The sequence below is a fragment of the Sciurus carolinensis genome (assembly GCF_902686445.1).
Source record: "Sciurus carolinensis chromosome 14 unlocalized genomic scaffold, mSciCar1.2 SUPER_6_x, whole genome shotgun sequence".
NCBI classification, from domain to species: Eukaryota; Metazoa; Chordata; class Mammalia; order Rodentia; family Sciuridae; genus Sciurus; species Sciurus carolinensis.
Genome location: NW_025920104.1, coordinates 7,559,022 through 7,566,693, shown reverse-complemented (window position 1 = coordinate 7,566,693; position 7,672 = coordinate 7,559,022). Strand labels below are relative to the sequence as shown.

Genomic DNA, 7,672 nt, shown 5'->3' with positions numbered 1-7,672 from the left:
ATTTTCTAACTTTCTGGTAAATACAAGTAAGAGAATATTCTAAATTATTTCTACTCCATAAGACCTAACTCATGAATAGTAAATACCACAGACCTGGGACATAAAATGCCATTTCTAGGGAGATGTATGTAAATGCTCCATTGTTTGGGGCATAAATATTTATAATATTTTTCTTATTGCTGTGTGATTATCTTTTTAAAATTTTACATTTACATTTATCAAATCACTAAATACTGAGTATCTGCTACATACGAGGCAAATGGGAGAGAAATAGTTACTTTTCACTCTTTCAGCAATGCATTAAAAAATTCACTCTGCCGAGTTAGCATACACTTAATTTTCTTGTACAGTTTTCTCGAGTGTTCCATAGTTCTGTACACCAGTAATTATTCTGAATGCTTTTTGAAAGACCAGGGCAACTGCCATTACTTTCATTTCTGTTTGACAAAGCAGTAACCAATGTAATAAAACTCTTCCTTTCAGTGGCAGTGGAACAGTGTAAGACTTGAGTGCCAGACATCCATTTTTAGAAAAAGTCAATGCACTGGGATATGAAATACCACACGGGATATAAAATACCACATGCTATGCCAACCAGTGAACTTTTCAAAATGCAATTTTCCTTGTTTATGCTTATACTACCTGAATACAAAGCATCAGTTACAAGGAACTTGTAAGCAACTACAGTGCATAAAAATGAATGTGCAGTCAATGATGCGTATGTCTTCAAAGCATCATATTTAACCTTGAATCAGTATCTGAAAATGAAGTTTACCAATATTCCAAGGAATACCATTCCATATATATTTAAGGTCTTTTCTTCTCTAAGGTACTTGAATTTTCTTTCTACAACATCAATGACCATTGGTCTTCTGAGTTTTCCATCTCCTAGAGAAAGACTGGGCTGACCATGCATATGAATCACCATCTTGATGTGCACTAGGAATTTCTGCCTACCTCTTCTCCATCCCCCACTGGCATAGCACCTGAGTCCTTCAGATCAGTCCTGTATGATTATCTTAAGTAATATGAGATGACATACTCGGAAACCTCTCCCTTGGGTTCTCTTGTCTGCATAATGGTGGCAGGGAATACTCAACAAACAACAAAACAAGAAGCCATTTCTTGTGAGCTGAGCCAAAGCAGTTAGTGATTGGGCAGTGGCAGATGTTACCAATTTGGGAGACAGACAAGAACAGGAAAAAAAACAACAACAAAAACAAAAAATCTAAAAGATCTCAAGCTGATCCTCCTGCCTCTTGCATCATAACCACAAAATCATATTGTACTACCCATGTGCTTTTGATGGGCGTGGGAGTCTCTCTCTCTTTTGCCCTCTCTGTTCTTCAAAACGTTACCCAATTATGAAAGTAACCTTCTTTTAGGACCTTTGCCCTTCCTCTAGGACATGGCTTTCTAGTGGGCAATGAATCTCTTAAACCTTTGTTCTAAAGAATTTTTGAGCTGAGCAGCTGAGCAGACTGACATGAGGAGGCCATGCAGACTCAGTCAATTCCACACTTCAAGGAATAAAATGCAAATCAGTTAGCATAGCATCCAAGGTACTTCACAGACTAGCACTGTCATCCTTTCAGTAAACAGCAAACTATCCTGGAATTAGGGAGGATAATTTGCTGACAGGACCATAAGAACATACTTAGAGTCAAAAATGACACTGATTAACAGTAAATGTAGATATGCAGTATTTCTGAACCTGTTTCAGAATTAACAGAAGTAAACTTATTAATGAAGCCTATGGACTGATTTTTTTTTAGAAAGGGTTTTCTTTCAAAGGCAAAAGAAGTACAAGAAAACACAAAATGATAGCTGTAAAATAGCCCAAGAGTGAGAAAAGTGTTACAATTACTGTCATAGTGAGCCCAATGCTGGCAGGGAGGGAAACCAACAGCAGATGTGATTCACCATGTGAAATCTCACTTGGGGAATGCAAAGCCTAGTGGAGCTACCCCAGAAAGGAGTGAAGAGAGCCAAAAAAGGAAACTGCCTAAAAGGAGTTTAATGATCTCTGTGGGGATTGCTTCCCCCATGCACAACCCCAAGCCCACTCTCTCCCCTCTGAACATGCACCGCAGGCCACCTCTGGAGAGGAAGGCCTGAGCTAGCTGTGGCCAGGATGCTACTGAACATCAGGCAGGTGTGCCCCAACATGACAGCTGATGACTCACTGTCAGGTTACCATCCCTGAGGAAGGAAACCAATAGAATCTTCTCTGGAGAATTTGATCTTAGGGGAAGTACCTTAAAACATCAATGTCTAGTAAATTCCACCCACATATTCTCCCACATCCAGGGTTCAGAGTTGACAAGTTGCTTAGAATAGCCTGTGACTCATGGGAGTCACTTGGTAAGTATCCAAGGAGGAAAAATTGCTTTTGTGTGTATGTATGACAAATATATAATTTGTTACACTTCACAAGCCCCAAGAACCATGATGCTACAATGGAAAATCCACATAGATGGAATAAAATACAAACTGCTCAATGTAACATTCAAAGTACTCACACTGACATCCTCCGCCCTCTCAGGAATTTGTGTTACATGCATGGAAAGCAGCAAGTGCCTAGAGTTAGGAAAAAGTGCAGACCCAAGGACTGGGTTCTGGCCCCTCCTAAACATTAAAAAAATGTAGTGAAGATGCTTAAATAGAGGTGAAGATACAGCCTGACATAATATATTACCATCAGAAATTAAAGAATAGGGTAGGATTCCATTTGTATGTTTCAAACAGAAGGAACTAACCCACTGGAATAGCTGTCTATTGGATGAGTGTGTGCCTGATGGAGGTGAGGGCCTAATTTAAAAGGGACTTGAGGAATTTTCTGAGATTATTATAATGTTTTACATTTTAAGCCCAGTGGACTAAAAATCTCAAAAGATTATAGTTAAAATCTGTCCATTTTATTATATGTAAATTATAATTCAACAAAAAAAGATTGAGAAAAAAATTAATGGGATGTGATTTAATAGTCAATAAAGAAAAAATCTGGTTTTGTAATTCAATTAAACAATGATTGATAATTATATCAGAATAGCAGTGACCTCCCAATAATCATCCTTTCAAAGAAAGTTGCAAATTCAGGAGTAACCAAGGGAAATGTGAGTGCCAACAAGGAACAAAAACCACACTTCCTTAAACCCTCGCTCTGATCCTTCTGGATTTTGATTGAACTGAGTTTCATAAGTCAAGAGAATAAGTGCAAAACCATTAGGGAAGATCAGAGAGTTACTGCAGGTACAGACACCTGAAGAAGGCAGGGCAGCTTACTGATGGTCTAACCGACCGAAGAAAACAACACTTTAAATGTAAGTTAAAGTTGGCACAGTGGTGCACACCTGTAATCTCAGCAGCTGGGGAGGCTGAGGCAGGATTGCAAGTTCAAAGTCAGCCTTAGTAATGCCTTTTACATACCTATTGAGATTTTCATGTGGTGTATTCTTTATTCTATCAACATGCTATATTACAGTAATTGATTTTCAACTGTTATGCAAACTTGCATTCCTGGGGTTATCCCTGCTGAATCATCACATATAACTTTTAAAAATGTATGTTCATGGATTTGATGTGCTAATAGTGTTTGAGGATTTTTGTGCCCATTTTTGTGAAGGATACTGGTTTGGAGTTTTCCTTTCTTGTGATGATTTGTCTGGATTTACTCTTAGAATTAGTTGGGTAGTATTCCATCCCCTCCTACTTCTTAGAAGAATTTGTCAAGTATTAAGATTATTTCTCCTTTGAATATTTAATGAAAATTCACCAGTAAAACTATATAGGCCTGCACTCTTCAGTGTGGGAAAATATTTTAATTGTGCATTCAGTTTCTCTGCTTCTTATAGATGCATTCAGACATTGATTATCTCTTTCATTCCTGATTTTTGTGGACTGTGTTCTCTCATTCCCTTAAGTGTTTGTGCTACCACTGAACATCTGCTAGAATATCTACACTAAATAAAAGGAAACTAAGTGTTGTCAGGGATGTGGAAAAAGTAGACCCCAATTATGTTTTATGTAGGAACATATTATGGTGCAATCACTAAGGAAAACAGTTTGTTAGTTCCTCATAAGCAAACACAGCATTTGCATTTGAACAAGGAGTGTCACTCCTGGGTGCATGCCCAAAGGAACTGAAGACAGGGGATAAACAGCATTATTTAAAACAGCAAAAGGTGAGAAACCAAGTGTCCGTGAACAGATAAGCATAGATATGAAATGTGGGATGCATATACAATTGAATATTAGTCAGAAATGAAGCTTAATACATGCTATAATGTGCATAATTATTGAAAGTGTTATAAAATAATGAAATTATGAAATAAGTCAGCCACGAAAGAGCATATATCATATGATGCCATTCATAAGAAATATCTAGAACAGTAAAATTCATAAAGACAGAAAGTAGATTATGCTGGCACCATCTGTAGTTCCAGCTACTTGGGAGACTAAGGCAGGAGGATCACAAGGTCAAATTCAGTTTGGGCAACTGAGTGAGAGCCCATCTCAAAATTAAAAAGGGACTGGGGATGCATCTCAGTGTTACAGTGCCTCTGGGTTCAATATCCAATATGGGGTTGTGCGGTGGGGGATTATATTAAATTAAATTACTAAATTACATATTTAAAATGATGCATTTTACACTATGTAAACTTGTAAATTACTATATATATATTATATATATGTATATATAAATATAACAAAAATGATTCAAAAAGGCCTGGTGAAGTCATTTTAAAAGATCACAGGATTCAACCTAAAGGTGCCCCAAACAACCAAAGATGTGTGTATCAATAAAAAGTAGTGACTACCATAAATTAAATACCACAAATATATGAAAATTCATAAGTTGATGATATATTTAAAGTTATTTCTCAACAGTGGACTCTGCTAAAATATTTTGATAAAGATGGTTGTGAATCCTTTCCTACTCTTCTACTTAAATCCAGACTGGCTATATTGACTTATCTGGCCAAAAGAATGTAATAGAAGTGATACTCTGAGACTTCAAGGCTAGGACATAAGAAGACTTGCAGCTTATACCTGGGGCTCCTGGAATATTCCCTTGGGGAATTCTGAACTGCCACAGAAAAAGCCCAACTACCATGGGACCACCATGCTGGATTGTGCATATATAAGCTCGCTGATGGGTCCCAGCTAAATTCTCCTTCTAACTCATTAAGGCACCAGACATACGAGACCTTCCAATCAACTTGTTAAATTCCTTCTGCCACATAGAACAGAATTGCCTACTCAAGCCCTCCAAAATTCTTTACCTATCAAGTCATGATGTATATAATAAAGCTGCTGTTGTTCTGTGCCCTTTGAGCTTTGTGGTAACTTGTCATGCAGCTATGGATAACCAAGTAGTTCGTTACTCTGAAAATTGGAAAAGGAAAAAAAATAAAAAACAGAAACCAGAACATTTATCCTGTCTTCCTAATAGAAACCATTTCAGAGTAATTATCTAGCTGATAGAGACAATTCTAAAAAGGATCATAGTTAATAAAAACATAAGGAAATATATAGTGAGAAATGTACTATTTTATAACCCCTGAAAAAATGATTCAGAGTAATAGTCACCAGTGAAGGCCAAACCTACAGGTAGAAGGTTTATACAGAGGGAACATGCTAATACCACCTGAACACATAAACAGAAATTTCCCAAATCAACTGCATGAAATAAAAAGAGGGGAGCCAGTATACAATAAAACAGGTTTAAAAGACAGAACAACAAAATATAGTAAAATAGGGGCACCATGTTTACATTCCGATTCAAATAAATTTACTGTAAAAACCTATCTTGAGAGTGAACTGTAGAAATCTGAACACAGATAGAAAAATAGATGACATTAAAAGAATTCCTACAAATTCCTTTAAGCATTAAAATGGATTAGTAGTTATGTTTAAAATGATCATTACTTACTAGTTAGAGATGCAAACTGAAGCAGTTACGGTTTGCTTCAGTAAGGCATGATGATCTCTAGTCCCACTTTAAAATTCTTCAGGAAAACAAGAAAAACCATCTCTAGTAAATATGCGGAACTGTAACGAGATTACCAAACTGTTAATTTTCAAAGTTGGACAATGAGTACCTAGGGTGCATTATACTATTCTCTTTACTTTTGTCAAGTTTGAAAATGTCTGTGGTCAAAAATCTTTTAAGTATTCAGTAATTTATTGGAAGTAAATTTGTGGATTAATATGAGGACAAAAGTCTTCTTTACAATATTGATGCTTTATAGGATGAATGTGGTACATGAATGCATTTATCTGTCTCCTTGTCTCAGTAAAGGTCTTGCATGTTTTCTGTTAAATTTAACTTTAGGTAGTGTATAGATCTTTCTGTCATGGTTATGTGACTAACATTTGAAAATATTTCAGTTGTTCAAGTTACAGATATGTACATATATATTATGATTTTAACACATTTTGAGTGCAACTATTTCTTTAAAGAATCTTTTACTCTACAATAGAAAAATTAAAAGGAAAAACATTATTTCACTTATGAACTTACTTTAATACAAAATTTCCAGGAACAAATCTATTCCACAAAATGAGGCATCCTTTTACTTTCAGCACTGCTAGAAGTTAACTGCTTACATTTAAGGTGCATACCTCAGTACTACACAACAGAACAAAGGCCATATGTGGCTGACAGCTCAGAGGAAAAGAATGATACATAAGTCACTTTTAAGAGCTGACTTCTAAGGGTCTATCTACTATTTCCCTGGTCAGCATAGGACAAGTGTTATAGGGAAAGAAACAAATGGCAAATGTGACAATACTAATTTATACTACAGTCTTTACAGTTTTCATGTCCCTTCTTGGTTTGATGTTATGTTTGACTGTGTCCAAGGTATTTTAACTTCAATCTAAATCTGATCTGTACAAAAGGGACAAAGGGCTTAAGAATTATCCAAGGATCCAGGTACAATGGCACATGCCTATATTCTCAGAGGCTTGGGAGGCTGAGGCAGGACAATCACAATCTCAAAGCCACCCTCAATAATTTAGCAAAGCCCTAAGCAACTCAGCAATATGCTGTCTCTAAATAACATATAAAAAGAGCTGGGGATATTGCTCAGTGGTTAAGGACCCCCTGGTTCAATCCCCTGTACAAAAAAGAAAAAAAAAAAGAATTACCCAAGGAGCTATGGTACATAACTCAGCTCCTAAAACTCCAAATTTGGAAACCAGTCACAGTAGATGCTAGCTATGTGAAAAAGTAGCATTTTCTTCTGGACATTTAAAAAGCAATTTGTTAAAATCATTATTTAACCCTTATTTATCAAGACATGTATCAATTCCATGGGGCTGGTGTAACAAAATACCAAAAAGGAGGGGGCTTAAAACAAAGTATTTAGTTCCACAGCTCAGCAAGGCAGAAGGCCTTTATAAAGGTGCCTCAATCAAGTCTGAGAGACTAAGAGGGATTGACTTTCCATGCCTGTGTCCTGTTTACAGGTGGGTTGACAATGCTTGGTGGTCATTGACTTATAGCAGCATCACTTCAATCTCTACTTCCATCTACACATGACCCTCACCCTACATGTCCCTGTATGCAAATCCCCATCATGTGTAAGGACACCAGTCACTGGGTTAGAGCCTATCCTAATCATATGACTTCATTCCAATATGTTACATTTCCAATGACCCCATA

The 7,672-nt window shown here is 36.6% G+C and overlaps 1 pseudogene; it reads right to left on the bottom strand.

The window, feature by feature from the left end:
* Window positions 1-333: 333 nt before the first annotated feature.
* Window positions 334-2,530, bottom strand: LOC124973169 (complex I assembly factor TMEM126B, mitochondrial-like; annotated as a pseudogene).
* Between the last annotated feature and the right edge of the window lie 5,142 nt (window positions 2,531-7,672).